The sequence below is a fragment of the Calonectris borealis genome, chromosome 1 (assembly GCF_964195595.1).
Source record: "Calonectris borealis chromosome 1, bCalBor7.hap1.2, whole genome shotgun sequence".
Classification (NCBI taxonomy): domain Eukaryota; kingdom Metazoa; phylum Chordata; class Aves; order Procellariiformes; family Procellariidae; genus Calonectris; species Calonectris borealis.
The window spans coordinates 76,577,722-76,603,620 of NC_134312.1; the positions used below are offsets into that span (position 1 = coordinate 76,577,722).

At 45.5% G+C, this 25,899-nt stretch overlaps 1 protein-coding gene across 5 annotated transcripts in view; it reads left to right on the forward strand.

Annotated features, from left to right (window-relative positions):
• PPFIBP1 (PPFIB scaffold protein 1) overlaps positions 1-25,899 on the forward strand; it is a 142,767-nt gene that overhangs the window by 44,194 nt on the left and 72,674 nt on the right. For all 5 annotated transcript variants that reach the window (XM_075161295.1, XM_075161340.1, XM_075161331.1 and 2 more), the window contains exon 2: positions 13,682-13,757. The gene's annotated coding sequence lies outside the window, so the exon portion shown is untranslated. The remainder of the gene's footprint in view (positions 1-13,681; positions 13,758-25,899) is intronic.

Consider the following 25,899-nt stretch of genomic DNA (forward strand, 5'->3'; position numbering starts at 1 on the left):
GGGTCTTGCCTCTTTTTGGCTTTGGTTTGCACAGTTGTCATATGGGAAATCCCAGCTGCAATCCTCAATCTGCTGCAAATCTGATGGAAAACATTGTTGTAAAGCGCTCCAAATAACACAAGGAGTTGAAGAGACTTGTAGTGGCTTTGAAAAGACACTGAGGATGGATTATGCGAAGTTCAACCTTCAAAACCATTTCCTGGACCCTTGTGTATTTGTTTGTTTGTTTTCTGTAGTAACAAAGCTTATTTTTGACTCTGTATCAGCATCCTTGTATGGAGGCTCAAAGATTACCTGTGCATTTATTAGAGCTGACTTCACGGTATGGATTTACATAGTCTTAACAATGTTACAATGTGCAATTTTAATTAAAAGTAGTAGAGCCCTTGGATAGGAAGTAAAAACCTTAATTGTTAATACAGTACAATTAAGTTTCTCTGTACCTACCTAGTAATTACACAAAACTCACTGCAGTATGGGAAGGCTGTTTGGAAACACAGAAGCGTAGAGGTATGTAGAAGAAGGTCTTTGCAAATAAGGACTGTCTGAATTGATCTACTCTTTTAAAACAATTTTCTCCTTTTTGTCTTAAATAGTACTATTTTTGCGGTTCAGAGTTTGTAACTACAGCCTTTTCCTTTGCTTGGGGTGGATGGTTTTAAACAGCTAAAGCAATGAGGTTTGCATGTAATGAGGTGCTGCAAGCCAATAATTCGTTTTCCCTTCCTTGGTGAGCGTTTACAGAAATTTTGAGGGCTCAGCAAGGACTAGGACTCGGCCAGAAGCAAAATAATCTGTCATGAACACTCTTGAATACAGGGAAGGCTGGGTACAAATCTGTATTCCCTATTTTCGACTCACTTGTAGGGAGTGGTAGTCAGTGCAGGACAGCGATTATTTCAGCAGTGACCTTTTCGGCATCCGGAATACTTATTGTCCAACAAAATGCTGAAAAAGCAGTGAGATTGGCCTTTAAAGTTTGGCTTGCATGCACAGGACCGCAGCCTTAGCATAGAGTAACAGCTCTGGGTTTAGGCTGTCTTTTCTTGTTTTCCCTGAGGGAAGCCTGAGACAATATGGTAAGGAGATGTGCTGGAGCCCCCGAATGAGCTGGCAGCAAAGCCCCGAACCTGCAGCCAGAAGCCTGTGGCTTGCCAGACCACACTGCAGCGTAATTACCAGATAGCATTGCTGCGACTCCGGGTGCGAAGCGAGCCAGGGCAGACCGAGATCTGCATCGCTGTCCTCCTGCGTGTGGTACGGGTCTGTAAGAGGGTGTCTGTCGTGCTCTCCTTTCCTGTCCTTGTTTTACAGGGATGCGACTCTTCCTGAGCATCGGATAAGCTCCATTTACCCTGCTCTGAATGGAGAGTTGAATTCTTCAGTGCTTTCTGGGCTTTTTAAAATTTTTTTAAGGAAGGAAGTTCATGGATTTCTTTTGGCAAGAAATGCCAAGTAAACTCAAAGATGTAAAGCTTCTTAAGTTACTCATCTTTTCCACACAAAACTTGATGAAACATTGTGTATCTCTGAGACGTTTTCTAATGACCCAACGTATCTGGCTTCATACAGAACATCTGAAAGAAACTTTTGGAAAGGAGAGCCATGGAATAAATGGCAAATGGAATCACTTTACAGCTCTGTCTCATTTGTATTACCAGGGGAAGAGGAGAGTGATTACTTCTTGGCAAATTAGGCTACATAAAGGAGTTCTATATAAAGATTATAACAACTGCCCTAATGAGTAAGAATTGGTGATGCAAGCAGGAAGGGGAAATGCATTATCCCCAGCTGCACTGCTGCCATGTGTGTGAGGGTTACTGTGGTTTAATGAGTCTGGCAGGACCTGCACTAAGCTGCGTTAATAATTTCATCTTGCAGCAGGTGATCTCTCAGCTTGCATAAAGAAGGGGAAAAAAATCCTGAATTAAAAAAGAACGTGGTGTTGTGTGTTGGCAGCCCTATGCTTGAGACGCGTTTCTCTGCAGAAGCTATCTGGCTTCTCCGTGCGGCAGGCTGTTCAGCAATGCACATACAGCTTGTACAAACTCTTCCCAATCTGTCTCTTCTGCACTTCGTTTCTCATGCTCTTCTGGTTCATCTAGATCACCCTCTGTAGAGCATTGTCTTTATGTAGTCCTGTCGGATGCTCGTCTTGACTTGCATTCTCTTTTAAATTCAGGGCTCTACAAGTTTGACATCTGCTAGACCTTGTCTTCACTGGCGTTAGAGATGTGCTATACCTAAGGAGTTACCTTGACAAGTTACACAAAAGTAAGAGTAAGGCTTGCCTTCTCCCAGGCTGTTCAGTGAGGTGATGCTCTTGTGCTGGTGGTTGTTACAGTAGAATGTTTTCCCCAGTGACAAGCCCCCAGGGTGCTGATGGTTCAATGATGGACTTGTTAACTCTGTTTACTGTGCACAAGATAGTAAACGAGGAATGAATGGGAAGTGAAAATTGTGTTGGAGCTCACTAGCTAGGGGTTTTTGTGGAAATCAAAGTAAAACGGCCTTTGCCTCTTTTTGGGGCAGTGCTCCTGTTCCTAATGAAAATCTTAACAACTGACTGCTTACGATCACAAAAGCACTTAAGGCAGCCACTGGAAAGTACTGGGTACAAATTCAGAACGACTTGCCTGTATTCTTATGTTTTCCTTTGTACTCTACCCCATAAAACCCAATGTTTTTGCAAGTGATGACTTGCCCTGTAGGTAAAGCTGTATTTTGCTATTCGGTCAAGTATGGGAGACTATTTTTCCCCTGCACAAATTTATAGGATTCTTAGGGGATATTTCAGGGTAAGGGGAACGGAGGCAGAAACATGCTGTCACCTGAAAGCCTTTTCTCTATATCTTGACACCATCATTGAAGCAATCTCTCATATTGTTTGTGGAGGGGGCTCACTGTAAATCACAGTAATGGGGATGGGTTGGATTGCAGAAGGTGAGAGGTCTGATGGTGACTTTCTCTGAAAAGACCTCGTCTGCTTCTCCTATTTCCATTGCTTCCACCATCTCCCTCATGGGACAGCAATGCGTGCTCCTAGGTATGGCTTGAGGGGAGGGACTCTGCAGTCTTCCAGTGGAAGGCTTAGGTTTTGCCCAGCCCTTCTGCGCAGGGGATGAGGTCTCCCCGTGCTCCACCACCTGTCAGAATATGCTCCTGACGATGGTCCTTTCCCCAGTTTATGTGGTGGAAAATAATCAGATTGAGTTATGTTGAAGTCTTTTTGCTGTGGCCCAAATTTTACACAGCAGTTAAAAATCTGTTTAGCTAAATTACTGGATTCTAGGAACGTCCTTATGTAGGATGTTTAATAGAGACATCCTTGTGTAGGATGTGGCTTCTAATATTAACTGTCCCCCATGGGAAAGATGGTTATTAGGTGATTTCTAAATGAAGATACAACGCAACAGATACTTAATGGTGCACTTGTTTGCCCCCAGCATCTTGTAAGTAGTTCTTTCACATCTGACTTACGTGTTGGAGTCTAAGCAAAGTTTGCCTCCTTCCTTAAAAAAACAAACAACCTCCCTTCCACAAACCAACCAACCAATTAAATATGAAATATTTATTTATTCATATTTCATGTGAAATATGAAACTAGCTTTCACTGAACTAGTTGTTGCTTGGCTGCTATGGTGGCTAGGGCTGCTTGTTCTTCCATGCGGGTGAAAACTGGGTGGGTGAAATAGGAGAGTTAATAGGACCAAGTTGAGTGGAAAGCTCGTAAGTGAAGATACTGCTTTCTGGGGTCAGATATCCCCACCCGGCTCTGTTTCAGGCTCTGCTACGATGCATTTGTCGGTCATAATTCATTGTCATTTAAGGCTTGTTGTTTTTGTTGGATACCTTTATTTTTATGCTCAGGCTCTGTCTTGTTCCCAGCCCCAGTGTTTTGAAGCTCTATTCCATAAACCTTGCCACCTTGCTCTTGACACACTGCAGTGCAGTGCTTGGCTCAGAGCCCTGGGCTATAGATGCCAGCACGCTGCTCTTAATAAGAGGAGTCAGACTATTGCAGCTGGAGAGAGAGCATCTCATCACAGGACAGATCCAGTGCTCCTGACTGGACCAGCGTCTTCTCCACGCTGCCATCAGGACACGTGCTGCTCTTGATCCGGGGCGTTTGCTGCAGTGATGGAGCTGTTCGGGCTGTTGTGGCTGTCCAGCCCTGCTTCCCACAGAGCCTGCCAGCTGTGGTCACACAGGGCTTCAGTCTGAGGGCTGGATAAAGTGCCCTCTGACAAATGGGCTGCCATCACAGACATGGTTTGCATATTAAGACCATGAACGGGATGGAGAGAGCCGCTGCTGGTGACTTTTTGGATTGTTGCGTAATTGGTCTGAACTTGAAGTGATGGTTTAGAAGGGGACAATGATTTTGCATCTCGTTTATCCCATGAGTCTTGTGCTCTGCCTGCATCTTTTCTGTGTCTTGAACAGCACCCTTGGTATTTTCCCTGAGAGAAGAACTGTTTCTTCTGTTGTTGCAAGACACTGACCTCTTTAAAGTAGGAGAGAGACTGAAAGCTAATGAAGTTTTTCCTCTGAGGATAATGCCCTGTAATTGTTAGGTGAAAGGGTATTTAATGCTGGTGACAGCATCCTTACTTACTCCTTAAATAAAGTGCTGTAGTAGGTTGATAATAAAGAAGATTCTTGAATAAAATCAAACTAAGCCAGAAAGGCTTGTGGGGGTGTGGGGAGGAGATATTTGCATTCTGCTTTCATGGTGCAGAAGTGTTCGTTTCTAAGAACTAGTACAAATAAAACCTCCTGCTTTCTATCTGCTAGCTGCTAGGCGCAGAGAGGGAGTGGGGTGAGCCTTACTTGCCACTGGTGGCTGTGGGACTTGCCCTGGGGCTGCTCAGCCCTGCCTGGGGGTAGACGTCCATCCTGGCTCTGCAGCATGCTCCCCTTGCCTGTCCTGGCTGCTTGGTGCCCCTCAGGGTAGTCATTGCTTGTTTCTGGCCTTCAGCCCTCCCTTTCTTCTGAAGTAGGGATAATTTGATCATACTTCTCATCCCCTAATAGCTGTCCGGGTTTATGATACTGAGAGCTCCTTGGGCAAAAACAACCCACATAGGTTGCAAGTTATCTTGATTCGGCTCGTAAGCTGTTGTTCCCTTTGTACTCCTTACAGGCGGTATTGTTTGGTTGTCTTTCAGTAGTGCCTCTGGGTTGCTTCCTTTCCCTAGCAAGAGCTTTGTAGGATGCGGTGTGCATTTCTCCTTTCCAGGATGAAGAGGAAGGTGGCTGCAATTCATAGGTGACATTCTGGAGAGGGATCTTGCTTTCTGTTGCAGCTGTGACGCAGGTGGATTGAGGTGGGTCTAGTCTGCCCCGGCTCTTTCCCAAGCGTGAGCACGGTTGCTGCTCCTGTTCCATCGACCAGGTGAAGGCATGGTCCATTTGTGGACCGAGTAGCATCCAGCATTATTTGTGGGTATCTGAAAATGAAACACAGCTTGTAAACAACTAGCCCAGGATGTGATGGGAGTATGGTGTGTTGTGGGCTTTCCAGGGGATGGAAGGAGGGCAGGGAAAGGACATTATTGTGCTTGTAGGTACGGAGATGGCAAACAGCTGCCACCAACTATCCCTCAGGTAGCAGAGTTGACAAAACCTAGTTCTTTACGATTTTGTTTCCCCAAGTGCGTTGGCCTTCTGTCCACCATGACCTGTGATTCTTCTCTTTGGACTGCTTCATTTTCACTGTTCCTTGTCTCCAAATTATCTTTTCCCTCCCTTTTGGCTTGGTCCGTGGTTTCTCTCCAGTGCCTCTCATGTTGGCGACACAGGAGTCCACCATGTGCCCTGGATGCCCACATGCAGATGCTGACAGAGTGGCTGCTGGGCCAAAGCAAGCAGGGAATTGTTGACTTCTTGCAGCAGAGTTTGACTCTGTGAGAGGCTAATTTGGATGCATCTCCTCTACCTACATACTAATTTCTCCCAAAGATGTAAGAATGTGACACCTACTCGGATCTCTTTGCCTTCTGCCAAATGTGGGCAAAATTGACTAGCTAGTTGAAAATTTAATAGGGTGAGGAGTGACAAACAACACTACCACATAAACTTAATTTCCTTTAGAATCCAGGCCAAAAATATGTGGTGAGGGTTTTATTCTGCAATCATGTGCTTTAAAACTGTGTGGAACAATGTGATTAGTAGAAATGGTATTTTCAGGATTATTTGCAGTGCATATGAAAACACGACAGCTGAATCCTGTTGTGTGCATGTATATTAGCACGTAACCAACTTAAAAGGGCTGAAACAACTGAAGTCTCTGCATGGAGAAATAGCAAAATAAATGCATAAAACTTTTACTTGTGAAGCTGGCAAATCATCTAGTTATGTTGATCTTAATTTCGAGTTTTTTTAAATGAAATCTTTTGGCTGCCTCTTCTTAACAACAGCAACAAAAAATAATAATGTATTTTGTTCCTGTTCCTGATAAGTGCTTTTGGTTTTTGCTGTTTGCGTAGCTTCCACCTCACTTCTCACCTCTGGAAACACAGAGTTTGGATGTGTGTGCCTCACTAACATGATTTTATAAGTGTGTGGTGTTGGAGCTATTTAAGTTCCTTCTAGGAGTGGCAAAAGTATTGCTGTGACTGAACTTCAAAGTGAAGGATGCCCATAACAATTCAGGATAATTGAAGGGCAGGCATCTTCCTGGAAAATGTTATGGCAAACCTTATGTGTGAGCCTGATCCCTTTTTGTAAAGGAATGTCTTGTGCTTATTTCTAGTAGAGTTGGTAAGGAAGACAGAAACCAGTGTGTGGCAACAGTCAGATTAAGAAGATGAACAACACTGAGAGAGCAGCGCCTTTTGCATTTGACGGAGCATGCCAAGGTTGAAGGTGTCCCATAAACCTCCAACCAAGAGGCACATGGAGGCTTTTCTTGGCTCTTTTGCCTGTGTAGAAGAATAAGACCAAACTGGTGTCTATGAGAGAGAAAACATTTTGATAATCTTTTCATGTTAGTTTAGTGATAGCAGTGTTAGAGCCCATTATGATCATCTCACCCTAAAAAAGCAGTCTCCTCTAACAAAACTCTTGCAGCCTCTTGGCTTCCAGAACGAGGGCTGCTTGAGACACCAACTGCTTATTGGTATTTACACAAGGACAGAAGTGATGCCTGAAGATGGCCGTCCACCCTGTGTGCTCCAGGTTGCCATGTGATTAACAAGATCAGTGGCTTTAGTCACCTTGGTGTCAGCAAACTTGACATAACTATGAAAGAGGCAGAATACTGACAAGACCAGTATTTGGTGGTATCAAATTTTTGCTATGGAAAATGTCTTCCAGGAGATTTAATTCTCTCATATCTGATTGCACAGACTTCTTATCACATTGCTTCCATAACGTGGGCGCTGGGGGCATGAGATCTTCAATTAAGTTCATAAAATAATCCTCCATGTCTTCCAGTCACTTCTGCATCTTCCATCAACTGACACTGGCATTTTCACAGGCGATAAGCTGCATATAACCTGTTGCTTTGGCTTGTAGCATAAAAACAAAGCAGTAACTGACACAAACTGTATGGAGGGGCGCTCCAATTCAGAGATGGACTCAGTCAGTGATTAATACAAAATTAGTCATAGATTAGTCATAAATTTTTTTCCTTGCATAAATCATGTCTAGTTTCACTTAAACTCTGATAAGTTAGTGATTTGAAAGCTTTTATTTAAACCTTCTGCAGTTTGTTCTTGCTAGTGATCTTACGAGTACTTCATTAAATGGTCTGTCTGATGTTACTCTTCTCTGACTCAGGAGATTATTTATAATATTTTATTACGCTGCCAGAAAGTGTTTCTTTGCTGTGGCAACTGGCTGCGTTGTCTGTATCCTCCAATGCTGGTATGTTGATTCATGACATTTGTGCTTGTACGTTGTTCAAATGTACTGTTTTGTGGTAAGCAATGTTGTTGTATGAGATATCAGCTCTTTGGGTCACTGGAGTTAATGATGTGGTTAGTTTTGCTCAGGTCCCTTTAGTTGTCACTTTGGGTTTCTGTGGGTGCCAGACCCCTTGGTTTTGGATCAAAACTTGGTTTTTAAGCTCAAGGCTGGCACTCGCAGGATGGACCAGTACTGTTTCGGGTTTCAGCTGCGGGTATAGTAATATCCAAAACCAGATTGGTTTGTTAATGTGGATGCTATGTGGTTTTTGTCTGTGTCAAAAGATGTACAGCCTTCTAGAAACCAAAAATAAAGATAAGGGCTAAAGCATCTGTGTTCTATGTGTTTGTCTAAGTGCAGCTAGCCTGTCCCATTGTAAATAAGAGATCTGTTACATGGTCTGCAGCAGCTGAAAAAATGTATCTGGGGACAGGGTGATTTAAATGCGAGAGAGATTGGGTGTTGGTGGGTGATACTTGGTGTGGATAGATGATGTATACAAATGTGGGGGAATTATTCAAACTGCAGCCCTGATTACTTCCATTTGGGTTCAAACCAGCCTTTGCCCAAAGGCCTTTTACAAAAAATTGTGCCATTAGTGTACCAAAATAGAAGACATGTAGCAATGACTTTTTCCATGGAAAATCATTAATTAGGTCCCCAAATCATTCAAACTATTAGTGTTTCTTCATTGCTTTGCTTCTTAGCTTTAAATCCTCTGCCCACCTTTCCAAGGCAAGATAACTGGACACAATCAGCCTGCATTGGTTACTTCCTTGGAAATATACGTTATTAATTTTCCTTCATAAATTTTTGAGTGAAGTTATATCTAGTAGCTACTGATTCATTCTTTAAAGAGAAAAAAAATTTAAAAGGAAAAATAGCCTGTTAACACAGGCTAAGGGCAGAGTACGCAAACATCAAATATGCTTCTCAAGCAAGAATCTTCTCAATGTAAGCTTTAAAAAAAATTTTAAAGAAAGATGATGCTTTGTACTGCCCAGCGTGAGCTAGGTATTACCATTGGAAAAGGTGAAAGTGTATGGCCAAGTTCTACAAAAGTAAGTTCTAATATGTATAGATCTGCAGGAATAATGAGATTGCAGAGACGCCTGTGCATGCCTCGACAAGAAGGAGCTGCGCCTGCGTGGGAGCCTCCGTGTACGCCTGCGTGAAACCAGGGCTTGGCCGAGCTCCTGCAAGTGCGGCTGGGCTTTCGGGAAGAGGCCTCTTGGCCGCGGGTGGAGGGTCCCTGGAGAAGCTGAGCACTCGCTCATGTTTTGTTGCCCCGAGGAACGCATGTGGCAGACAAGGGCTGGGCAGAGGAGGCTTCTCGGCAGAGGAGGCCTCTTGCCACCTCTTCTCCTGGCAGCCAAGCTGCAGAAAGGGGTGGCTGTCAGAAGAGATCCAAGCGATACTACCTTGAGAAAGCAGAGGCTTTCGCATCCTCGCTGGGAAGGGATGAGGTGTCGGGATGGGCGCGGAGCTGCTGACCACCAGGGAAGCACCGGCTCTTGTCAGACGTTTCCTGGAGAGGCAACCATGCCTGCTGTCAGTGTTACAGGCAGCGTCAGCTCCGGTCGCAGGGCATGACCACCTTCATCATGGATTTCAAGAAACACTCACTGTCTGGGAAACTATAGTTGCCTTCTTTAGTAGTCCCCTGCGGCAGGCAGAGCTTTGCTGTCTGGCTGATGCTGTCCTCAGCAGCCGCAGCCCTTCTGCCCAGGTCCCTCCTCCCTGTGTGATTTCTTGGTGCTGAAAGTCCCAAGTCCATTGCCCGAATGACTTGCCCACCAGTCTGACCATGTTCTCAAGGTGTAAACAGTCCAATTACAAAACCTGGTAATCTTGAGCAGGGCTGGCCCGCACATTTGATTCAGGCATGTGTATGTGTGTAGGAGGCTTAGCTCGTGGAGTGATTTGGGGTTGGAAGGAGTGGTGGGAGATACTTAAATACAAACTTCAAGTCCTGTTGCTTATGGAATGTATCGCCCCATTTTCTTTTAAAAATATAGGAAGAATGTCATAGTAGCTTTTAATTAAAGCACAAACATGTAGACATGAAGCAAGTGTGTGGGAAGGAAGAGTAATTTGAATTGGGCTGTGAACTACTTGAGTCCCGTGTTACAGAGTCATTTTTGCTTTTAGTAGAGAGGAGGGTCTCTCTCAGGTCTTGTAACGAAAGCCCTTCTTTTCTTGATCACAAATGATTAGGCAAAGCAGATCTTTATCTAGTAAAGAACAGACATAAACCAGATTATTTGCTTGTAGTACTCTTGCATTCTTCCAAAAATGTTCCTGAAACAAACCTTCTAGTAGGCACAAAGAAAAGAAATGGTGGTGCTGCTTTCCTGGTAAGCCATGCCCCTAAATGCAATGCAACGTGAGAATTTTTCAGATCTTTAGGCATGGGGTTGTGTCCTGTTTAAATTCATACACATGTAATTGCATGCAATTGTGCTCCTTTAATTTGAAAAAGAAATGGGTGGCTATTGTAGAAAACCCTTGATTGGCAAGGTAAAATATTATTGCTGAACATGCAAGATTGTAGGAATAGGATTTGTGTTTTCTTCCTGGTTAAGAGATTATGGTCTGGAAAGGACAAAAAAAATTTATATCTTGCACTTCTCTCTTGTTTTATATTCGTCTTGCAGTACTGTTTTTTCCTGGGGTACTGGTTCCTCCAGGGCATCTGTATTTACGTTGTTCTCTGTATGAAAGCAAAATCGCAATTAACTTTTGTCTCACCTGATTTGCCTAGTCCCGCACTTCTTAAATGATCATTCCTAAAAATTGGCTTTTGATTATGAGTGTGGTTTTCTGGGAGGTTGTTTTTTCGATACTGAAACTGCGCCTTCATTGAACTTGGTGTCTGCAGAGAGCTTAGCTCTTGCTGTCCAGGCTGGAGGACTCCCATCCCCCAGATGCCTGCCTGCCCGTGTGCCCTCTGGTTGGGGCTTTGTGGCACGTTTATCATGTGTGATGATAAGTCACACATGCAGCTCTTCCCTTGGTATATCATGCAGCTATTCCCTCAGTTGCTGTTCTTGGATGATAATTTACCCTTCCAGCTAAACCAGAAGAACTCCACCCTTTCGCAGAAGTCCAACGAGTCCCAGTTTTCACCCAGCGTCTCTGAGCTCCAGATTTCTCCCGGGGGCTGCCAGCCTTCCTGCCATCCTAATGCAGGTCACAGGGTAAAGGCCCTTGGATCCCTATGTCCTGTGCCCTGTTCAGCCAGGAGAAATACTGGGGTGAACGTCACAGCCAGCCCCTATGGGAGATACTTTTGAAAACCATCTTCAGACGTGAGGGTGTGCAAGAGAGGTTTCCTTAGCTGTAGGATTAGAGGGAGTCAGATTTCTGGGGAAGTTCATTAGTAAAAATTAAATTGAGTTTGAGGAAGGAAGGAAGCGGGGGAGAAGGGGAATGTAGACCACTTCCCTAGCAGCCTTTGAAACAAACAGAGTCCTTGTGTTGACAGCTCTCAAGGTAGGGTCTCAGGCAGTTAGTTCACTTTTGAGAAACGCATGCAAGTGTTCCCTTCCTCATGAGATAGCGAGCGGCCGTAAGCCCGCCCGAGGTGTGGGCTGTGTATGTGTAACTCTGACTCTGCTGAGAAGGAAATGACTAAACTTTCTGTCAAACCACAGTAACAAAGAACATCTTTGATTTACCAAAATAGTCATGGTAGAGAGGCTCGGGAATAGCTGTGGTGCTGCCGGCGCCCCACGCCGGGAAGAGCAAATCAGTCGGAGATCTGCACTCACGGGGAGCGTGACTCTCCCGTCCTTAAAGACACCATCGATGGAGGGAGACAGACCTGGCAGGGCCGGGAGGGAGCTTCGTTCTGAAAAGGCAGGACTTCGCTGCACTGGAAATGCTTTCTGCGGTGGAGGAGACGATGAGTAAATTGGGGCAAGGCTGTTGACTGCCTGTGAAGCGGGTGTCAAGAGGGGTAGAGCAGCTGTGACAGCAGGCGGCTGGCCGGCCGGCCAGTGCCACGCAGCAGGGCCTAGCGTCAAAATCCCACAGCCGCCGCGCTCCGCATCTCCTTCCCCTCTGCCCGACTGCTGCCTGCGCGTCCTGGCAGCCCGGGCAGTGGGAATCCCAAAGATCCTGTCAGTTTGTGAGCCTTGCCTGGCTCAGCTGGAGTCGAGTATTTGGAATGAAGGGGAGAAGCTCCGTCTAATTATAGGTTTTCCATTTCAGCCCTTGGTATTACTTCAAGCAGACTTAAAATAACGCAGTTAACTAACTTTTTTTCCCTGGCTTTGTAGTTTCATACATGACGTTCTGCAGTACCCTTTATAGAAACCTCAAATATTTTTTTTCTCCGCCTACCACATTTTGTCTCTTTTTCCATCTGACGGATGTTTTTTTCCTGGGTTGCACAGGGCTCAGTACACAATTATTCTGTTGCAATAGCCCGAAGCCCCCGTTCTATGACAGAGTCTGCTTGCAGAGGCTCCTATGTCCCTGTCATTTGTGTTCTGTGTAATTTTTTTTCTCTGGTGTTTTTGTTAAATCTAGTCTAAAAAACTGCTCTGAGAAGCAGTGAGCACCCAATCATTTGTGTGCCCTGAGACCATCTATTACGGCTTTTTAGTATCTAGACCTGAAAATGCTTTTTTTTTTTTTTTTTTTGGTGCTTATCTCCCAGTCATGCAGGGGCTGAATTCTCTCTGTTCTAGTTTACACCTTCTGGATATTTGCAGTTGGTCTTTGTTGCCCCAAGCTGACAACTGGTTAGTCTGTGTCTTTTTAGCCTTACAGTTTTTTTGAGCTGATTCCATGCTTTCTAATCATGTTGCTTGCTTGTCCTAAACTTCTGTCAATTTGGCAAGATCTGTTCTTGCTCTTGGCGTGATTTTTGTTCGGAAAGCAGCATCTCAGCATGCCGGCACAGTGTCCCAGGTGGGGGTACACTGGACTGTTCCTGGTTGTTTCAATCCTTCTACCAGCCATATTTCACTGAGCACTTGTGTATGAGTTACTGATTCTTAAGTCTCTTCTAATGGAAGCTCATGTAATTGCCTAGGTTTGGAAGTTTTTTGTTATTGGTCTGGAGTTTTATTCCCCAAACTTCCCTTTTGCATTTCAAATTCAAAGTTTACCCAGAACCTTCTCCCGGAACAATTTTGTCAAGCTTCCCACACCAAATAGCTCTTATTTTGGCCACAATCTGGAGATGGGAGTATCCATGACTAAAACTTTCTGTCAAACCACAGTAACAGAGAACATCTTTGATTTCCCAAAATAGTCATAGTAAAGAGACTCAGGAATAGCTGTTGGGAACGAGCTGTAGGGTTGGTTTAGTGCTATGGGCTGCTCTGACTTCCACTGGCTTCACTTCATGCTTTGATCTCTAGACTTTCAGTGCCCTGAGGTGTTTGGTTGGGGTTTTTGGAGGTCGCAATAGTGAGAAGGAAGCTTTGCAAGGCATCATTCACCCTCTTTGTTTTGTGTTATACATGTGTGATCAGCTGGGGAGGTGGAGGGCAGGCACAGGCCAACTGTGTAATGTAGAAATACTGAGAGAGAATGTTGCTGGGAATTATTTGGAATAAACAAGCTCATTTCCCCTTTGTACATCAGTTGTCATCCTTTAATCTCTTGGTATTGGCTTTTTTTTAATGCTGTTTTGTACGTCATCCACTGTGCTTCCTGTATCCTGTGTCACTTGATGATTTATAAGATATCACTGTTAAGTCACCTCAGACTTTGTAGTGATGAATTAAATTCTTTATTTCTCTCTTTTCAGTGTCAGAAGTTTATATGGATCAGTGGTACTTGCTCAAGAGTGACAGTGGAGATCAGCACTAAGTCTCCTCCTCTGGGTGAGTAATCTAACTCACGGCATCACTGATGTCTACTATCTACATATCTGCTGGTTTTTTGCTTGATACCTTACACAACAGCTCCTTTAGGCTTTTATTTCAAATGTCATTAAAATTATGCTGTATACGGCTTCCAGCAGGAGTTGGAAGAATGTCATGCTGCTTCTGCTTGTATAGACATCCATTTATTTGGTATCTTTTAAAGGATAGCCATCACTTAACACAGTCTGAACCACTATTTAGATTCAGGGAGGCTTTCCACATTTTAAAGACAGTAGCTTTGGAGTTAACGTATGGACTGTGGCAGAGTAATGAAGTATATTTTGATTATCCAAGAAATAAAACTGAAGTGACCACTGGAGCTGTTCTGTGACATATGATGGGCTCAAGCAGTGCCAATGCTCCGGTTTGAGGCCCACTGGACTTGCCATACCTGCGTGATGCAGCTGTGCTGTGCATGTGCAGTTAATCTGATTCAGCAGGTCTATGGCAATGTGCAGAGAAACTGCCAAGAGCTTTCAGATTACCGGGGCAAGTTTATGTGAAAACGCATTCAACAATATAGTCTATCTGTTGCGTTACCCCTTGGAAATGGCCCAGTTTTGTTGACTTCAAGGAGCGGCATTTTGCATTCGGTCTAGACTGATTTGATCCAAGTAGCCTAGCACGTGTCAGAGCTGGCAGTCTTATCTTGGGAACGGTTGTCCCTTGTCTACTTTGTTTGGATATTACAGTATGACCTAGCATGATTTAGCATCCTAAATTCCAGCTGGCTCTTCATCTGGAGAGCTGGGTCGAGTTGCTTCATCTGCACTTCAGCCGTGCACCCTGCGGCTGGGATGTGCTCGTCCCGTAACACCACCTCTGAGGTCCCAGCTGCTTGCTGGGTCTCTCCTTCTGACTCATGTGGTTGCTCTGTTTCATACTCTGTACAAACGCTTGCCAAGACCTGCGTCTACTAGTATGCTGCATCCTTCGTCTTGGCTTGCTGCCCTCCAACCACTCTTGTCTCTGAACCCCTCATCCTTGTCTTATCACTGGATGAGGAGCGTCATATTTGCTTGTACCGTCCTCTCTGAGGTGGTGTGTGTTAGCCTGCCAGAGAAGCAAGCATACCTTCCTTCTATGATGCATCTACATAAGGCTCTGGCCACTTATTTGTTCACTTGTCCAGGGCCCCTGAAAGTCTACCTATGTCAGCTTCTGTCCCACAGCTGTACTGGGCTTCTCTCGACTGCTGTCTTTATGCTTCATAAGGCTGTCTCTCCACTCCGGCTGGGACTTGTTGCGTTTTTCTCTATGCTTTCTGGGGCAGATGGGCTGGATCCTCCTTCTGTTCCCCACACACCACGTGCAGCTGTTGCTCACGTGTTCCCTGCGCCACCCCGGGGCCAGCTGAGATGGTCAGTGGTGGCTGCTGTTCCTCGCAACGTTTAAAAACCCAAGAAGGTGCCCACCTTGCATGCACAGGTTTGCTAGCAGAGACATTGGGCTTTGGAGAGGACAGCAAGCACCTCCACTGCTGCCTGGGACCAACGGTGTGCAGCTGCCAAGGGCTCGGGGCTCTCCTGGCTTTGGTCATTGCTGCTCCCTAGCGCTGTCCTGCATCCCTAGCCGCGCTGCAGGCCCGCAGTACATAAGGGCTGGTGTCTCATTTGAAATGTTATTTCCCTTCTCTTCCTCCCTTTCCCTCTCCATAGCCTTTGGAGCGCCTTGTCTTGGATCTCCGACCCTTCCCACAGTAAATCACCGTGTGTGAGCTCTCTCTGGGATTCACAGGCTGCCCGGGGTCTCGCGTGGACCTGGAAAGAAGTGGGTGTTGTTCCCTGTTTGTCAGGAACCCTAAACTCCAGTGCCAAAAGCATTTATTCTCTGGGTTTTTAATCAGAGGTCTGCTAGCTCCAGGAGCAGTTATCACCTATTGTCTCCCATCCTGGCCACATTTCTTCAGTTTTATTGCTGCTTATCAGAGTTGCTGGGATTACACTCCAGCTGGCCCTGCGCTTCAGCTGGATTTGAGTCGGTCGTGGCTGTAAAAACATTGTTAGAAGTCCGATGTTGGCTGGCAGCCATGTTCTGCTGGATGTGTGTTTGGAGACTTTCAATCTGCTGGCATCACCATGCAAGTGTCTTGCCTTTGCTGGAAGTTTCTACCTCTTTGCTCTCCAGATGCTGTGATGGTTTCCCCTCCCCAGGAGCAGCAGAAGATTTGGGACCAAAATCTGCTTTGTTTTCCCTGTCACTTGTGCTGTTGCTCCTGGAAGGGGTGTGTGTCCGTGTTCATCCTAGGCTGTAGTAGCAGGTGCTCAGTCCTCCTTTCTCTGTTCCCATAGCCCTGGTACTGGCATGCTTCTGGTATTTGGAGGCGTGCTGTTCAAGTCAGACCCGTTGCCCTCAGCAATCGGTCTGGAAAGCTGGAGCCGATTTCTCTGGCTGCTTCTTGCTTTCACTATTAAACAAACAAATAAGAGCCTCTCATAGGAAGACGGCAAGAAATCCCCGTGCCTGACTCAGCATTGACAGGAGCAGTGGGCTGTGTTTCAGGCTGCTGTCTGCTTCTCCCAGCCAGGGGGAGGAACAGGGGCTTTCTCCTTGTGTTGCCCCAAGTTCAGCCCAGATGTCTGAGCTCCGATCTCGCCACACAGAATATGCCGATGTGTTTCGAGTGGACTTCTGGTGCCTCTGCCTGCTGCCTGCCTCTATTTAGCCGTAGAAGCACGGATTTCCATCCTGTTGTTCCCTCCCTAGCACGCACATGGTGCGTTAAACATGGTGCTGACAGTTCAACTGTGGCCCACAGTAAGGCAGTGTGTATAAATAATCCAGAAAAGCTCAATAAGGCTTTTAAAACAAGCCTTAGCAGAGAGAGCCGCTTTTAGTGTGGTGCCACGAAGATACAGAAACCCATCTATGTCCGTGTAGCCAGATCAGTCATACTTCCTGCAGCTGCTGCTCTTTCCTAGCAAAATCCACGCAGGTTTTCAGGTACCTCTTTACCTCGCTCCACCGGTTCTTGGGACTGCTTTGAGTTAAAGTCTGCATTCAGTGGTGGCAGATTGTCTGGGTGTCCAAAGGTGAGGTGGAGCGTGCACATGCAGTACTGAAATAGCACATGTCTGGTCCACCCTGTTACAGTGCCTGTGTGCAAAAGGCAAAAATTGGTATTTGTTGGTTTTTTTTTCCCCCCCATGTCACATTAAATATGGGAGGGAAAGAAGTACAAGGCTATTTCTGTGTACGTCTCATTATTGCGTTTATTAGCACTTGATGACTTGTCCTGCAGGGTCTAGCCCACACACAGCTTCTCTTGGGCTTTTAATAGTTGTGCTAAACTGAAATGTGCTGAAAATAGTAGTAATTTAAATCGTTTCCCCAGAGCCTGTGGCTGCTCTGTATGTTTATGGGAGGCGTAACACTGCCCGCGGTTGGGGCGTGGGGGGTCACCCAGGCCACCCCCAGTCCCGTTCCTGCCTGGGGTTGTGGTGCGCGTGCCGGGCAGGCGCAGGGCAGAGGCCCATCGGGGCCAGGGCACGGGAGTGGGGCAGCCGTGGGGCACGGCACAGCTCACGCTGCCGCAGCTTCAGGGTGCGTAGGGTGGGGGTATTGCCTTCATGTTGACATGTTACCCGAGACTTTTGCACAGCAAAGGGTCCAGTGCAAGGTAAAATTCCTCATTTGCAGGAAATGCGATGCCTTCCCCTTGCCCAAACCTCCCCCGCCATAACCCAGTATGTTGTTGGAGCAGTATTAGGGCATTAAATTACATGGGGATACTGATGAAAGGCCAGTTTTGATCTGACTCGCTGCTGGGTTCGGTAAGAGTTAAAACCGCAGATCTATTTATTTATTTTTGAGTTAACATTTCTCTTGTGTGAATGACACCTCCTGTCCCATGTAAGCCCATGAGCTGAGCAATGATCCTCGGACTGGAGAGGATGGGGAAGGAGAATGCCAGCCTGGCAGGCGTTGGTGGGGATGGAAGGAGGGAGGATTTTTCTGGTTGTTTTTTTCCCCCTTTCGTCTGAGAGGCAATATTGCTGCTTGCGGAAAGCAGTATGTTATTATGCTTTTGCTCTTCACATTTTATGTGATGTGGTTTGGGTAACGTTAATGTAATTTAATGTTATGCTCACCCACAGTACTGATGGTGGCTCTCTAATATACATAAATCTCTGCAGAGAGAGAGGGAGTTGTATTTATCTGTAAATAGTTAGCATACTGCCCTGTTTATCTAGCATGTGACTTCTCTGTTGCACAGTGCATTTCCCTGCCTCCCTCCCAATCCGGTCCTTTTTATTTAATTGACTTTCCCAGTCCTGACAGTCACTTTATATTCAGAAAACACAAATTCATCCTCCACAAAACTTTCAAATGTAATTTCATTTCTTCCCTTACTTCTTTGATAAATTCTTTTTGCTCTCTTCAAGACTGAGAATTTACATTTTCCCTGTTTATTTAGGCAAGCTTATTTTTGTCTGCAGAAACTTGGGCAAATGATGTTTCTTTTCTTACATTTATAACTCTCTGAGATTTATGTATTGGGAATAATCTTTGTGAGCTGGAAGAAGATTGTCCAATCTGTTTTAAGATGTCCCACTTTCTGAGTATTGCATCTCATTAGGAATACAGTTGGCTGTTTGCATGGCTTTTTTCTTCCCCTATATAGCTTGGGGGAGAAAAATACATCATTTCATCATCTAGTAATAATGCTTGGCACTTTGTTTGCGCCTTCAAAGAACTATACGGCTATGAATGGAATAATTTCTATATTGTGTAGTAGTTTCTAATTATTATTTGCCCCATTTTACAGATGGGGAAAATGAATAAGTCGTCAAGTGACCTTAGGCCATGAGAGGAGAAACAAAATCAACTTGAGGTCCTGGCTCCCTGACTTGTACTAGAACAGCACCACACCTCTTTCTTCTTTAATCTAAAGAGGAGGAAAAAAAAAAAGGAAAGTTTGATTCCCATCAACAACAAAAAGAAAGGGAGAGCTGTTTATCTTTAATGATCTTGCCTAACCTTGTTAACTATTTAGTTAAGCGCATTTGTTGGTGGTGGTTTTTTGGTGTTTGTTTTTAAATATGTTGTCTAACTTACTGATGTGGTTGTCACTTCTCAGTGTGTGGTTGGAGGTATGCGAGGAATTGTCTGGAGTTTATAGAGGCGAAGCAGCGTGTGAATTGAGTTAAGGTTGTTGGGGAGGGTGTCGCTCACCCCCCACCGGCTGGGGGATCTCTCTGCTCCTTCCCTCCTCTTCCCCCTTGAACCGGCAGCAGTGGAAACCTTTTCTGTAGTATTTGGAAGTGGTGTCCCCCTGCTCTTGTTTTCTGACTGAGATGGGAAAAGTGAGGCATCCTAAATGGGGACTGTGTTAACATGCAGCATATATAGAAACCAATCCTCCTTGTCTCACCCACCCACATGCCATGCTAGGATTTTTTTTTTTCCTAGTGGGCCCTAGTGGAAGTTGTTGACTCAGAGTGGTGTCGGGATTACTTCATTTGCAGAAATAATTTTATACAACTGCATTAGGCTATAGGGCTTGGTGTGGATTTATAGCTGCTTAATTAACTGACAAGATGCCCAAATGTGTTGCATGCCATATACAAAAGGTGAGTGCCGTAAGTAGTGAACTGTGAAATTATGAACTCTGTTACAGAGGAAGTCACGGTAACAGTATTTTTGACTACTTGTTCAAAGTTACTTAAAACTACTTTTTTCAGAAATGTTGTCTTTTTACAAAGGTGCTTTGGAGCACTGGGCAGTGTTAGGACAGTTTAGTCCTCTTGGGGAGAACAGATAATCTGCTTGGTGAAAAGTGGCTTGGTGCACGAAGAATTTCTTCATCTTTCTTTGGAAAATCCTATGGCTCCTTCTCCACAGGTTCTGAGATTCCCTGGCCACCTTCTGGCTGGCTTCAGATGCCTTGTTTGATAAACTTTCTGGCGAAAGCCTTGCATGACTTAACGCAACTTTATTCTGGGTATGCCCTGCTGGTGAAGGCGGCAGAGAAAGCAGCTGCTTCAGCCATGCGCTCTATCTGGGGATGCAAAACTTTGCTGAGCCTTTTTTAGGGGCTCAGGATTTAACTGCCAAGATTATATTTAGTTTTCTGTTTCTGATGAATGGGACAGATATCCTGATGCCTTAGATGAGACCTTCAACGATGGACAGCAGCACCAAGGTATCATAGCTAGTATTTTTTTTCTTTTCCTTTGAATCTCCTATGTTGCTGATACCTCATTTGTTCGTGCTCCCTTCTAGCGTTGAGCAGAGCTGTCCTGAGCCACGGCATACTCACAGGGCTCCTGTTTCATCCAGTATTTCTCATGATACCCAAACTGCTGATTAATTGTCAGCTGACTTTTTGAGGAGCTGAATGTGGCTTTTCATGAGTCTGGATGTTTTTCCCTTGCTGGGCGTGGGGAGCCATCAGGGCTGGGTTGGGACCGGGACTTTGCAGCAGTAAGTGCAGAGCAGCTGGTCTGCAGGCTTTCACGCTTTACTTGCAGGGTACGAGGGCTTGTGGTGGTGGCTTTGTATCTCTCCTTTGTCATCTGACAACTTCTCTGGCTAGAGGTTGATTTCAGCTGCTTGGAAGAAGCGTCAGCAGCTCAACATGTGGGCAGCTGCATGTTTGCCTTCGGCTCTTTTGTTGTGTTTATTTTTTTTAATTTTGTGTTTTGTAATTTTTTGAGGTAGTGCATCCAAAAATCGTGAGTGCTTCCAAGAATGTGTTCAGAACGAGTTGCTCAGATTGTGCTGATACCCTTACCGAGGAATTTTTTTGAGATACTTTAGTATCTCTCTGTGTTACTTAGGCATATGAAATTAAGAGAGGGAGGGAGCTACCTGACTATCTGGATACTTCTTCCTTTTCCTTCCCCGCCCCCAACACAAATTCACCAAAACTCGGGTAACTTCTCAGCTTCTCAGTGAGAAGAATTGCATGTCCTTCTGCTCGGCAGAGCCTTGAGAGTTGGATGCTGTGCCTGGCCCCGCGTGGCAGCTGCTACTCAGAGCACCATCGCCCCAAGGTCCAACACAGTAGTCGCGGGGCTGAAGAGGACTTTTCCTGCCATCGCCTGTTTGTGGCTGTGGTTGTGCCAAGCATGAGAACTGAGGGCAGGGTTGTTTGGGATGTTTTGGGGTTTTTTTATGCTTCTTCCTAACTGTTTGCAAGCAGCAAAGAGAAAGGAGAAGCTGTCCTGTATTACGGGTTGATTGCAAATCACAAACATCATGGGCACTCAAGGGAGTAGGAAAGTATCAGGAGAGGGAAAAGGGTAGTGGGAGAGGGGACATCAGCTTGAATGAAGAAGTGGGAGATGGCAGCCAGAAGGTGATCACGGCCAGAGGGAAACAAGGGGCAGGTACTGGGATGGGTACCTGAGCCAGTGTGGTTCCCCATGGTGAACTCAATTACTACCCTCCACAGTTTTATTTGTATAACTAAGAAATTCGATTCTGAAATAACATAAGGGAACCGAGAGTATTTTTTTACTTTTAAGATCTTAAATTTGCAACTTCCACGTTAAACGTGCCTGCCCAACAGCCCGTATCACCACACCCTCACGTGCAAGCCTTGCATGATAGCTGGACTTCTTGTTGCCGCCTTTCTTACAGTTTTACTTCGCATAGTATGTCTATAGTAACATGACTCTAGGATTCAGGGTAGGTTTGGGAAACGGCTACGATTAACATGATGGGTGATGATCTTTGATTGCAAAATTAAGCAGTATGAGTCGACGTTTAAGAGAAGCCACCTCAGCTGCTGCTTCAGGAAGAAGCCGTGTTGTGCCATGGCGTGCGCAGGATGCCAGCAGCCACACGCCTTCCCTTGGGACCGGCTGGACCATCCCTGGAGTGGGAGGCGATGGCCCAGGTGTGCGGACGGCTCTTGCCTGGAGGGACTTGGATGGGCTTTTTTTTGCCTGGAGCGTCAAACCGTTGTCAGAAAGCACTGGGAACTTTTAAGGTCTTGAATGGAAAACCAGCTGTTGTCATCTTTTCAGCTCTCCTTACAACAAATTGGCCGGTTCTCCGGTTCTCTGTTTGAAAGGCTGAATTGATGCTGACCAGGTTTGACAAGTGATAACTTGGGAGCCCGGCTGTGTTCTCTTTTGTGATTAAAGCTATAAGTTGGCCCTTTGAATTTAACAAGGCAGTAGCTTCCAGGTTGAGGTATCTGGAAAATATCAAGCAGTAGGTGACAAGGTGTGAAAGGCAAGAGCTGCTCTGAGCCACGAGACCGCTCCAGAAATCTGCTGGGAGCGGGGACTGGGGACGCAGCGGTGCTCCGCTGGTAGCGACGGCAACGTGAGTGGTGCTGGTTACAACTAGAGACGGGCTGAAGCAGGAGCTCTATGTCAAATCTCCCCGAGCCTTTCTGTTTGTCTAAGGGAGGCTCAGATCTATACTGCATAAAATTGATGTTTTTCTCAGCCTGCTTATCTGCTGGCCAGCCCATACACTCACTCCCAGATGTTCTCTTATCTCAAAATCGGAGATGCACCTGAAATTGTCCTTTCAGGATTTGGAAGCTTTTTTGATAAAGCTGTCTCTCTGCAAACGTTTTCAAGGACACGTCACACTTCGAAATCATGGTATTAAAATAATTGCCTTTGAAATGAAGGGAGGGTCATGTGCCCTACATCAGAAATTCCTCTTAGTGCTTATTAATCTGGTGTATAAATGTCATAGCTTACATCCACAGGGTGTTTATATTGAATTTTTAGCTGTATCAGTATCTCTTACTCTTCAGAATAAATGCCATATAATCTGGTTATGAGCAATATTCTTAATTTAGATATCAAAAATAGGACATAGACAAATCTGAATTACCGTAAGAAAGTAGGAGAGGAAATAGCCTTGCCTCATGAGGGGAGATCAAATTCAATTGAATCATCTGGTGTTTAATGTAATGGTAAGGCCAGAGAATTCAGTCTGTTTCATTAGGGTAGCACAACGATTGCCATATTTTCTCTTATCTTTTTTTTTTTTCTGAAGGCCTGATTCTCCTCTGGTATACCTGTACTGAGGTGTGTAACAAGAGGGTAGGTTGGGAAACATCCTTTCACCTTTTTCCTCCCCCCGAGCAGATCAGTGCACATTGATTCAAGGTACATAAAGCAGTAGGGACTTAGGCTTATCCCCCACCACCAAACCCCTGGTTTGAGGGAGATGAAGTTGTTCCTCAGAGACCTACAGTGAGTGGCACTGGCAGGGACAAGATGCGTCTTTTGGGAGCAGAATAATCCCTACTGTGGCAGGTGGGCATCATCCAAGAGCTCGGACATCTGAAACACCTTCCTCACTTAACCAAGCCAACGGTCCTAGTCCTGGAGGAGATTTCTTTTCTCATGCCCTTAGCAGCTGTTTATTTTAAATAATGACAATGAAACTAATAATCATATAAGCATCAATAGCTAATAATAATCAGTACCTGATAAACTGACAAAACTAATATTGCAGGCTGTCCCTGCAGGTTGATGAGTGAGTGGCCAGTGTTTTGCTCCTCACCATGTCTGGCAAAGGCTGTTAACTTTTAGCTAAGTTGCTGGCCATGCGCTGGGCAGATGGGTGAGCTTTCTCCCAGACTCCCAGTTGCTTCGGTGGAGGCTTTCCCCGGCTCGTTCCCTTCTGCAGGGCAGCCTGCTCCCCCACCCTGTGAGCTCTCTCATACGATAGAGCAGCCCCTGTTTGCCCTGACTCACTGAGTATTTTTTGTTTTGTTTTCTGTATGGAGTCAAGCTTATGGGTCACAGTGGTTCTATGTAACCTTAAGTAAATTTTACCTAGAAATATCTTGCTAAAGAAGTTGCTTTTCTGTGTGATGGTGTCACACTAAACCAGAGTGATCTGGAGCAAGATCAATATGGGAAGAGAACGTGTCTTTGTTGCAGACTTGATTTGAGTTTTGTAACTTCAGCATTTCCCTTGGGCCCAAACACCACCACCCCCCTACCACCATCGCTGTGCTCTGGCAGTGCTTCTAATTGGAGAAGGAAGGAAGATTGTAGCCACAATGGTCAGGATGCTTGTGGGGACTCGCTTGCGTTCGGTTTGTGTCGGAGGTCATGTCTGGCGGCTGATGGACTGAAGTCAGTCAAGGTGAGGAGAGCTGGTATTTTACTGTGAACCTTGTAACAGGGGGCTGATATTACTGAAAGCACCCATAGGTTGCACAAAGCTGGCAGGATCTGTATTTTGAGGTCCTGTTTTGATCACTTAGTCAAACAGGCAGCTAGTGTTAAACATGTTCCCAGTGCCATTGACTTCAGTGGCATTAGGAGCATGCTTGTCGCCAAATGTGGGCTTACACAACTTGCTGATCTTGGGCTAGGTGGGTCTTGCTGAAAAGATCCTGTGCCGAAGGAGAGACTGTCTCTATTTCAGGCTAGGTTGTCAATCCAATTTAAGGGGACCAGATTATAAACATCGTGAAAGGCTGAGCTGGTGTAAAGCCGCTTTGCTGATAAGGAGCTGTTCAAAATATTTTGAAAGTTCAACTCTGCTGTGGGACTGGGCAACTGCTCCTGGCTGCGCTCACAAGGCTTGGTGCCAGGGGCATTTTGGCTGGTTTGCCTGCTTGGCTTGATGCCGAGCGGTCGAGACTTGATGTGCCCTGGGTGTCGTGCTGCCGGAGGTCCACCAGGTGATGGCAGTGGTAAAGCAGCTGTGGTGATTCTGCTGGGGCCACCTATCTAGGCAGTGAACAGCCATCTCCTGGCCATGTGTGGACAGAAAATAGGGTCGTACATTTCATCAGGTGCTGCAGCGTTGCTGGTAAAACCAAAACCGAGCTGATGGCTGCTCTGGTGCCCTTTGTATCTGTTCCCAGCTCCCAGAACGGAATGAGAATCCACCAGGTGGGGAATGCCGCTCTCTGCCACATCTCTGGCTGTCTGGGGGAGAGTCTTGCTGTCTATCAGTGTCTCAGCCCCAAAATAGTCTGGCAATGGAGCAAAGGCAGTCTACAGTTGCCAGCTTCCAAGTGCTCGCGGGAGCCTCTTTGTGGATTTGGTGCTTTTCCATCCAAGACCTTGGCACAGATTTCCATTATTGCTGCCTTGCCTTTCCTCTCCTCCCTCTGCTTTGGATCCTTCTCAGTACAACAGTTTGCTACTGTTTATTGCTTCCCTTGCAGTTTTGGACACTTTCAGAAGTTAACACCTTTGCATCCTGTGAGTATCTAGAGTAGCTAGCCTTGCCCTCATTTGCATGTTCCTGCTCCTTTATAGCTTATCTCGTCATTTCATTTAGGGACCTTCTTTGCAGCTGTGCTCCTATTCACAAAACCTCTGCCAGCTGTGCTGTAGTGCTCTGGGCAGATGTGCACAGACCAGCACAAACGTGGTATTGTGTGCTCTGGATAGTTTTTAATCCCCTGTCACTAAAGGTAGGTTGCTTTGAGCAACTGAAATAATTGCGTGTTGGGAGAATGGGAAAGAGAAGCCCAACAACATCAGAAGAAACTATCAGTGTAGTCAGTTAAGTCGGCAAGAAACCATGTATGTACACAACAAATAATAGTAATGGACTACGTCTGTCTCCTTTAATGCTTCTGCTATCTGATTAGTTGTCAACATCTGTTAATTCCTGCTACTGCAAAATATGTAGACAGTTCTGAGGTTTGCATTATTAAGAGTGCATGTTGTTTATAATTTACAGTGTATTATGACAGCTGTAGTGAATGCCATGGTCCACACCATGGAGCACTGAGATACGGCTGAGTTGCTATCTCCTGTATTATCTAGAACAAGTTTGGAGCCTTGCTGGCATTACAACAGGAAAGGAAACGTGTGTAGTCATGTTACTCTCGTTAGGCATTTGCATATGGCTCTTTGGAGCACGGCACAGCACAAGGTCGCTGGCCTGCAGCCACATCAGCTTCTTGGGATCTTGTCAGATCTTGCAAGCGAAGGAGCGCTAGGCTGGGTCACAGTTCTTGGACAAGAAACCTCCAAGGAACAGGCTGCTGTTGCAGAGATACTGGAGACGTCCTTGTGGTGCCATATGTGTTTTGGCATGCATGCATACTGGGTGTGTTTCTCTTTTTTTTTATTGTTCCTTGATATTTTCTTACTTCAGAAGAGCACTGTATTATTTTCTAGTGTTAGTGGGAAGTAACACTTGA